This window comes from Hibiscus syriacus, unplaced genomic scaffold (assembly GCF_006381635.1).
Source record: "Hibiscus syriacus cultivar Baekdansim isolate YM2019G1 unplaced genomic scaffold, ASM638163v2 tig00006753_pilon, whole genome shotgun sequence".
Lineage (NCBI taxonomy): Eukaryota > Viridiplantae > Streptophyta > Magnoliopsida > Malvales > Malvaceae > Hibiscus > Hibiscus syriacus.
In genome coordinates, this window is record NW_024062111.1 from 1,211,173 (window position 1) to 1,222,190 (window position 11,018).

The window sequence follows — 11,018 nt, forward strand, 5'->3', positions numbered from 1 at the left end:
TTTTGAGATTTTTTTGGCCATCGGAGGGGGCTCCACGCGCCGCCGTGTGCGAGTGGACTTCATCTTAATTGTTCAAACAGTGAACTGGCTTGATTGAACCGGTCTAATCCTGAATCGATTTGACCCAACCCGTTGACCCGACTCATTGACCTGACTCGTTGACCCGACCTGTTAATCGTTGACTTTGACTTTAACCCATTGACTTTTTTCGAAGACCTCTACCTGATGTTTTTCGATGTTCTAAGTCCGATTTTGCAGTCTGTTTCACCAAATTCTAACTCGACAGTCTTTATTTATCATTTTCTTTAATTAATTAGATTTTTCTATTATAGTTATCTTTTGAAAATTAACTCATATAAGGTTATTTGTATTTGAAGGTGGCACGACCTTCCCCGAGAAATCATTAGTGGAACCAAAAAATGCCTCACCCTAGTGGTACGAATCGTGAGGAGCGTATAGCTTAGCTTGAGTTCATAGTTTGCTAAAGATGTGTTCCTCGGCTTGTGCTACAGATGTTGTGTGTGATTGTTTATGTGTGTTGTATGTTTGAGCATCGATAATATGTTATGTATATACGTGTGTATGTTGTATGCGACCATGAGTATTGAGAATGGATGAATGCGCTTACAGTTTATTTGTTACTGTATCCGTAATGTATATATATATGATTTACCGATGCATCATCGACATGACTCTTATCATGTATGTTGCATTGGGTTGGGTTTGTGAAGAGGAAGAATAACCGAATAACCGATTTACAAGCTATTGCATCCTTATCGGATGATAATCTCAATTACCGACTGACATGCTGGTGCATCCTTAGCGGATAGTAATCCCAATTACTGTATTACAGACTGGTGTATCCTTACAGGATGGTTGTAGACACATATTTTCGTTCGAAATTTATTTAGTATATATAATAATATAATACATAGTTTTTAGAGAACGTTTTTCAAGGCATACAATGAATGGTTTTTAAAGAAAATAGGTTTTTGAAAATACATTTGCATGGTTTTGAAAATACGCTTTTAAAAAAACATATATTATATAGTTTTGAGAACATTTTTGAAAATATATATAATGTATAGTTTTGAAAACAATTTTTGAAAATATATATAATATATAGTTTTGAAAATATTTTTGAAAATATATAATATATAGTTTTAAAACGTTTTGAAAATATATAATATAGCTTGATTTTTTTTTTCTGAAAACATATATAATATATAGTTTTGAAAACATTTTTTGAAAATGTATATAATATATAGTTTGAAAACTTTTTTTGAAATGTATATAATATATAGTTTTGAAAACATTTTTTCAAAACATATATAGTTTGAATTTTTTTGAAAACATACATAATATATAGTTTTTTAAAATATTTTTGAAAACTTATAATATATAGTTTTTAAAATGAATTTGAAAACATAAAAAATATAAGGGTTTTGAAAACATTTAGAAAACATATATAATATAGTTTTTCATTATTATTATATTGTTTATATTATTTATTATTTATTTTCTTTATTTATTATTTATTTTTTCTTTTTAGGGGTCCAAATCCGGTTTTTAAAGGGTCCAAAGACGAAGATCCAAGTTGCATGACCCATCAAGCAAGGGTTCGGGTGATCAGTAAAGGGCACCGCACGATTCAAGACCATTAGATCGAGTGCGAATCAAGGGCCCAGATTGAAGGGTTTTAAAACCCTAAATCATATAGCACTGGCATCGTACATGGCACGTGGAAGCCACGTGCAAGGCATGAAGATCGTATGCCAATGACCAGTGGAGATCATGACTAAACCATCCCGAAAATCCCGGTCAAGCAACAACCCTCAACCCTGAACAAATTGGGAAACAATGGTAAAACCCCCCAAAACAATCGAGAATAACCCTAAAGCAACCAGGAACGGCCCCGATAGGGAGCCTACAAATACCCTGCAAAACAAAGCATCGACAACCAACAAAGAACAATAAAAGCATCACCAATCACAACCACAAAGCAACCAAATACCAAGAATCCGAAGGAAGAACTCAAAGCCGAGGGCCTCGTATCGTTAAAACTCGTCAGAAAACGAAGATTCACCGCCGAACCAAGGTAAAAAACCAAGCGTTTTCTTTAGATTTGTGCCATCTGAGGTCTGAGTTGGGAAATCGGAGCTCGAAGTTAGCTTTAGGATGACGAGAAAACCATTTGGGGTAGCTTTAGGATTTCCAGTCACCGTGTGATGGTGACCGACGGGGCAGAGCTACGATAGTGGGAAGGATGGGGTTCGGCCGGAGAAGACGATGGGGGGAAAGTGTTTTTTTAGTTTTTTTTTTTTTTTTTTTCTATGTTTGTTTAAAATGAAGATATTTTGGGTTTTAAGGGTTATTTATAGGGGACCGAGTTGTATATACAAGAAAGTTTAAATATTTCCGCAGTCCCTACACTTTCAAAGTGTAATTCATTTTGGTCACCAGTTGTAATTTCGCCCTTGAATTTCTAATTGTTTCAATTTAATCCATGTTTAAAATTCTTATATTTTACAAATTAACCCATCCTAACTTTATATTATTTCTTGCAGCTTTCAAATAATATCAATTTGGTCCTTAAATTTAAATTCTTTGTGGTTTAACCCTTTTAGTTTGAATGTTATTTTATTTCTTTTTATTTAATTTTAATTTAATTTAATTTAATTTTTATTTGTTTTAATAGAGGCAATTTTTATCGATCAGAGGTAAGCAATTCGAATCAAATCTTTAAATTTTAATTTTTGCAATTAAGACAACCGATAAATTAAAATGGTACCGAAAAGGCAGCTCAAGGGTGCTAATCCTTCCTTGACTGTAACTGACTCCCGAATCTAACATATTTATGGTAAAACGCAGATAAGGTAAGATGGTAAATTAAGGTGTCCGATCAACCTAAATATTTTTTTAAAATGATCTGTGGCAGCTCTAACGTGTTTTATTTAAGTCGAAGTCCAATTCCAAGCCCACCCGAAGGACGGTTGCGACAACTTGGCAACTCTACTGGGGATAGGTAAGTGAGTTAGACTAAAATTAATTTATGGTTGTCTTTTTAAGAAAAAATCATAAGTTTAAATTTTAATTTATTTATTCGATCCTTATTATTTATCTTTGATTATTTTTTCAAATAAATAGTTGTACTGACATTTTTTTAATGATTTTAGATTTTTTTAAAAAAATCATCTCATGCTCTATACCCGAGCTCTAAACCCTTTTATAAGTGGAGGTGAAAGCGACGCCTTCGTGGGAATTTATTCTCCATATAGGCTTAGCAAGTAACCTTCGGGATTCATATATCTTATGTCTTCATGTGAATTTATTCTCTATATAGACATAAGGATATGTATCATCTCGAACTTGGACCACATGAGCTTGTAATGGGATTAGGACTGAGGGTCTCGCAAGCCCAATGAGGTACCAGCAAGGAGAACCCAGGCACCCTTCTTTAGAACCTAAACCATGAGAGTACAGGGAATTAGAGCTCACCCCGAAACTCCATTTCAAAATCTAGGACGTTTGAATTATTTCTTGTTTTACTTTTTGTTCAAAGCATGCGAACTAGAAAATATACGGTTAGGATAAGCTCAAAAACTAACATGCGAGATAGTAATCATGTATGGGTAAGGATTAAAGCATGCTGGTTAGATATCATGCAGGGTAGGATTATTTTCAGTATTATTTTGATTATCATTTTACTAACTTGTTTTTTTCATCTTTTTGTTTTCTTTTATCTTATCATTTGCATCATAAAAAAGAGGTATTGATCTGCAAAAAGTGTTTGTTAAACACAAATAATAAGCATTAATGGATAAAGGGGTTGTAATGCAAGAGGTAAAAAAATCAGAGGTTCGACTATGGTAAGAGAAGACTCAGAATGAAAAGAAGGACAATTTGCAAGGAAGGTATGCGTCAGAATTGGTTGGTTATGCTTCTGTCAGCCTTAAGTATAATGATGTTCAAGAACTACAGAACATTTGGGATAGCTGGAAAGGTGACCAGAAACAGAAATTCTGTCAGCGGTATGGTGATATCGTGCTTTTACTCTATGTTAAGATAGACGAGCCCCTAATTCAAGCCTTGGTACAGTTCTGGAATCCGGGGTATAGTTGTTTCACATTTAACCAAGAAGACATGGTACCCACCATTGAAGAATAAACTACTTTGTTGCATTGTGAAGGAACCAGAATAGACCGAGTCTACACCAAGTTCATCAAGAGTCAGCCTTTCAAGAATGGGCTAGCAAAGATTGCAAGGGTGGATGAAAATTGGGTAATTCACCGGTCTCAGCACAAGAGAAAAGTAGAAGAAATTGCTTCACATCAAGCAATTAATGAAGAATCATCCTGATGAATGGTAGGTGATTGATCTCTTTGCCTTGGGTATCTACGGCTTTTTGTTATTTTCCCAAAAACTTTGGGATACATCGAGGCGGCTGTGGTGGAACTATTCGAACAACTTCTGAAGCGACTGAACCCGGCACCGATAGTATTAGCTGAAACTTTCCGTTCACTCAGCCATTGCAAAAAAACTGGCGGAGGAAGATTTATAGGATGCACACAGCTTCTTCAAGTCTGGATCTATAATCACTTTTAGAAGACCGACAGGATTTCTTACTGCCGATTCAGCACCACTTACTCTCCTTTGGGGGAATTCTTCACACTGAAATGGCAAGAAGACATCCCAAAAGACAAATGGTTGAAAGTTTTCACACATCTTTAGGATAAAGACATTGTCTGGAGAGCCCATTGGTTGACTCATGGTGACATCCTTTATCGGTGTAGAGACTCAGAAACTATAGCATTGCTTGGGATTATGGGGAGGAGTCAAATATTCTCCACTTTTGGAACTTCAACAGTATGGGGCATGCCAGTTTGTCCCAATTACACATGGGATATTTGGATCGGAATTTGCATACCATGAGGATAACTACAAGAAAATGGTCAAAGATGTAGCTGAATCATGGAAGAAGAAGTTTCGTATAGATGTTGTAGCTGCTAAAGACATGCTTACTCCAGACTATTTTGGAATGGCGGAAGGTAAGGAAGAATGTCACCATCCCTGTACTAGAGCGTGAAGATACTCGGACCATGAAAGAACATCTTAAACTAGTTCCCTCTAAACCAGAGATAGCTAAAAAAGAGTTTGAAGCTAAAAAGAATGAACTGAAGAAAAGGCTAAGGGAGCTCGAAGCTGAAAGATTCTAGTGGAAGTTAGATGCTGATACTCAAAATGATTGGGTAGACAGATTAGAAAAAAACAAAAGAAAATATGCTTTGAATTAGAAGATTTGAGAAAGGGGTATCAAGAACAAGTTCAAAACAATTCCAGCCTGAAGAGATCTTATGGATACTGAAAGAGTGAAGCCAGTAACCTGAAAAGGAAATTTGAAGGACAAGATAAAAGAGAGACGCTAAAAGAGCAGTTAAAAACCTCTCAAAGACGCTTGTTAGAAAGCTAACACCAGAATAAGCATTTGAGGATCAAGGTAACTGATTTAGAGAAGTGTCTTTATAAACAACAAGAACAGGATGACAAAACCATAGTTGAGTTAGAGACCATTATAGACGTGTTCAATAAAAAAGAAAGTGAGCTTCACATAGCTCCTTTTGATGGAGGATTTCAATGTCATTTTCGTTGGGAGCAGGCCCAGTAAATGGTGAAAGCTAGAGATGTAGTCATTCGAGATTTCTTGGAACAAGTGAAAAAAATAGCTCGTTACTTGCACAGTTTAGCGAGAGAAGCTGGAGTAGTCCGACAATGTATTTAACCAGTGACAGATGAAGGAAGAAGACTTGTTAACCTGTTAGAAGTTGTTCGGGGTCTAGAGGACTTAGTCAGAATATACCTTTAAGATGTTTTTATCTCTTAAGGAATAACATTTTTGTCCCAATAAAGATTATTTATAATAACAAACGTGTTTTTGGATTAATGCCTCGAACATTCCATGCATCATGCATTTATACATATTTTGCATTTGTTAGTTTTTATTCATTTCTTTACATTCTCATTAACTAACAGAAAATGTCTCATCAAAAAAGGAACAAACACTGGACATACCACCCCAAGCATTGGACACGCCTCATCCTCATAACACCCGTTCAAAAAATGGAAGCAAAGATAGCTCAACTCGAGGAGAACATGTTAAGGTTACAAAAGGAGCTAGAGGATAAAATAATTCAGAATAATCAAAAATACTCTGGAGTCGATCACCAAAAGCCAAGAGTCCTTGGTTGACCAAATTGTTTCAAAATTATATGGCCTGAATCAAGCAAGTGCACCTGGGGAAGGAACATCTGAAGTGGTAACTATGCCACCTACCCCGCAAGTGGTTATTTCACTTGAAATCTTACCAGGACTTCAAGGGGATTCGTCCGCTGTAAAAGCAAAGGCCTCGTCTGCTATAAAAGTACAAACTTCTATATCCAACCCTAAGAATAATCTGGGTGATAACCATATACTGTATTTTGATGAAGAAGATAAGGCAAAGAAAATGGAAGAGAAAATCAAGCAGTTGGAGGACCAAATGAATGTGGTTAAAGGAGACCATGACTACTATGGAATCGATGTCGCGGAACTAAGTTTAGTCCTAGATTTGGTTCTTTCTCCGAAATTCAAATCCTTGGAGTTTGAGAAGTTCGATGGGAACAACTGTTCAACAGCCCACATTACCATGTTCTGTCAAAAGATGACAAGAAATGTAGGAAACGACCAACTCCAGATTCATTGCTTCCAAGAGAGTCTGTTTGGATCAGTCATCCGGTGGTACAACCAGTTGAACCGATCTCATATCAAGACCTGAAAGGATTTGGCCAAGTCATTCTTGGAATAATACAAACATGTAAATGATATGAGACCAGATCGAGTTATGTTACAGAGTATGAAGAAGAAGCATAACAAAAGTTTCGGATAATATGCACAGAGATGGAGGGATTTAGCTGTGCATGTTCATCCAACTTTGGATGAGAAGGAAACCTTACTTCAGGCACCTGGTTGCGATCACATCTGGAAATTTTACTGACTTGGTTATGGTCGGGGAGATGATAAAAATTGCCATAAAGTAAGGTAAGATCGAGGGAGGGGAGGCTAGTAAGAAACCTCCTATGAAGAAGAGGGATGGATAGGTCAACAACATCAACACCTACAAAAACAAAGGTGTTACAATCTCTAACCCAAAATCAACTATTGATGTACCGTCAGGTACTTCTAGACAAGATTTAAGGGAACCTAGGAATGAAAGGGAAAGTGAACATTTAGATTCTATTCCCATGACCTACCAAGAACTCTATCAGCAACTCTTTAAAACTCATGTAGTGTCACCATACCCGGTGGAACCTATGAAGCCTCCATACCCTAGGTGGTATGATGAGAACGCACATTGCGAATATCATTACGGTGTTCTAGGAAACACTATCGAGAACTGCCTTGCATTCAAAAGGATTGTGTAGATAATGTGAAACAAGAATTGAATCCACTTCAATACCCAGGAGCACCAAATGTTACACAAAACCCTTTGCTTAACCACCAATAAGGCGGAGTTAATGCAATTGTTGAGGAAATGAACAAAAGAATCAAAAAATGTGTTGCTGAAATAATGTCCCTCCTAGCCTGGGTATGGAGATAGATAGTGAAAGCAGGGTTTCTTGTACCCCATTCAGATACATTGAAACATGAAGGTGATAATAACTGATGTTACCACAATGAAGAATAGTATAATATACAAAATTGATCAGAGTTTAAAGCTTTGATCCAACTCATGATGGATAGGAAGAAGCTGAAATTCTATAAAGAAGTCCAAGATATTCCAAAAGTTGATATTTGTGCGACTGGAGAGTCAGTCGAGAGAGGATACGGTAGGATCCACCCGTTATTAATCACCCCTAAGGTACAACCGATAGAAAAGGCACCGAAAAAGGTAGTGATCATAACACCCAGACCTTTTCCCTATAAAGAGGATCGACAAGTGCCTTGGAGATATGATTACCAAGTGAGCACTGTGAAAGAAGGTGCTTAGGAAGAGGGGCATGTCGTTGGAAAAAGGAAGTGGTATTCCCAGGAAATTCATCCGTCCCAGAGATCACTAGAGCTATTTAAGGGAGACAAACCAGTGATAAATAAGCACATTAAAGAAGAAGAAGCAGTTTAATTCTGAAACAAATCGAGTACAGTATCATGAAATAATTACATAGCTTGTCAGCACGTATTTCAATGTTAGCACTACTACTAAGTTTAGAGGCACGCAGGGATGTGCTTCTGAAGGTCCTAAATCAGACATTTATGCCACAAGACATACCAGTTAGTAAGATGGATCGACTAGTTAACAATATTCAATCTGATAATCTCATCTTGTTTTATGATCATGAGATTCCGTCTGATAGAAGAGGTCCAGCTAAGGCATTACACATCACTATTCATTGCAAGGGGTACGCCTTACCTAGTGTGTTAATTGACAATGGTTCTGCCCTTAATGTGATGCCCTCGGTTACTTTGAAAATGCTACTGATGGATACTTCCCATATGAGAGCATGTCAAAATATGGTCTGAGCATTTTACGAGACTAAGTGGGAAGTAATCTGCAAGATTGAGATATCTTTAACCATTGGACCTACTACTTACAACATCGAATTCTTGGTGATGGACATTATGCCTTCCTACAACTGCTTTTTGGGAAGGCCCTGGATCCATCAAGCTGGAGTAGTACCATCTACGCTGCACCAGAAATTCAAGTTTGTCATTGACGGGGCTCTTGTAATCATCATTACCGAAGAATATATAGTGGCGAGTGTAACCACTGATGCCCCTTACATAGAATTGAATGATGAAGCTATAGACTGTTCATTCCACTCTCTAGAGTTTGTAAATACCACATTCGTGGCTGAATAAGGAAAGATTTCCAAACCCAGGCTCTCTGAATGCACCAAAAGGAAATCAAGCAGACTTTAGAAAGATATGTCAATGTAGGAAGACGATTTGGAAGTCTTTTGCAAGGAAGGATCGACCCCATTCTTCCTATAACAAAGTTAGACCAGTTTGGGCTTGGTTTTCAGCCCAATCAACAACAAAAGAGGAAGGAAATTCATAAGTGCTAAGAAAGAAGATTGGCCAGATTGAAAGGGAATGAATTTCAGTGGGAGCCCATGGTTTCCCCACTTCTTCATGACACATTTAAATCTGGTGGTTATGTGTTTGAGACCACCTTATCAGATTTCGTTTCTCCTTCCCCTTTCAGGTCCCAAGATATTAATGATGCGGGCTTTGATGATGCAGACCCGGAAGTGGATTTTGAGTAGTTCAATTATCTTGGGGAAATTAATGAATGTGACAATAAAGAAGAGTGCAACTTACCTTTTGAGTTGTTAAGGATAGTAGAAAGAGAAGACAAACAAATATTACCCCATGAAGAGAAAATCGAAGTCTTGAATCTGGGTACATAAGAGGAAAGGAAGAATGTTAAAATTGGCACAACTCTTTTGGCTGAAGCAAGACAAATTGATAAACTTACTTCGAGAATACAATGATGTGTTTGCATGGTCGTATCAGGACATACCTGGACTAGATACGGATATGGCAGTCCACAAGCTACCTATCAAACCAAAATGCAAACCTATAAAACAAAAGCTAAGGAGGATGAGACCTGAAATGCTCATTAAAATAAAAGATGAACTCAAGAAGCAATTCGATGACGATTTTCTTCAGGTGGCCAAGTATCCAGAGTGAGTTGCTAACATAGTGTCAGTTCCAAAGAAGGATGAGAAAGTGTGCATGTGTGCCGACTACTGTGACCTTAACAAAGCAAACCCTAAATATAACTTTCCTTTACCGCACATAGACACCTTGGTGGTAATACAACCAGGAATGGTTTCTTCTCATTCATGGACGGGTTCTCAAGATATAACCAGATTAAAATGCATCCTGATGACATGGAAAAAACCACATTTGTCACAATGTGGGGAATATTCTACTACTAGGTGATGCCCTTCGAATTAAAGAATATGGGACAACATACCAAATAGCCATGGTAACCTTATTTCATGACATGATGCATAAGGAGATTGAAGTTTATGTTGACGACATTATTGTCAAAGCTCAAAATGAAGATGAGCATGTCCAGAATTTGAGAAAACTCTTCCAGAGATTGAGAAAGTTTCAACTGAAATTGAATCCCAATAAGTGTACATTCGGAGTAATATCTGGAAAGTTGCTAGGCTTTGTGGTTAACAGGAAAGGCATCGAGATTGATCTAGATAAAGTCAAAGCCATCCAAAATTTACCTCCCCTACGAACACAAAAAGAAGTTCAAGGTATTCTAGGCAAATTAAATTATATAGCGCGGTTCATATCTCAACTAACCAACAAGTGTGACCCAATTTTTTGTCTTCTTCGAAAAAATAACTCTAGGACATGGGATGAAGATTGCTAGACTGCATTCGAGAAAATAAAAGAGTATTTATCTCACACTCCTGTCTTGATGTCTCTCATCCCGGGTAAACATTTATTCTTGTATTTGTCCATATTTGAGAATTCAATGGAATGCGTCCTAGGCCAACATGATGAATCCAGGAGGAAAGAGAGATTCATTTACTACCTGAGGAAGAAATTCACTTATTGCGAAGTTAGATATTCACCCATAAAAAAAAGTTTGTTGCGCTTTAGTCTGGGCTACGCGTAGACTCAGACAATACATGTTGTACCACACCACTTGGTTAATTTCCAAGTTAGATCCATTAAAGTATATAATGGGTGTGCATGTACTCTCTGAAAGGTTAGGTCGATGGCAGATGTTGTTATCTGAATTTGACATCAAGTACGTGAGACAAAAATCTATAAAAGGAAATATTATATTTGATTTCTTGGCAAGTAGAACAGCTGAAAATTACGAGCCACTGGACTTTGACTTCCCAGACGAAGACTTGATGGCCATATCTCTAGAAGAAGCAAGTACCTTTACATGTGATTCCTGGAAAATTCATTTTGATGGTGCATCAAATGCATTAGGACACGATATTGGG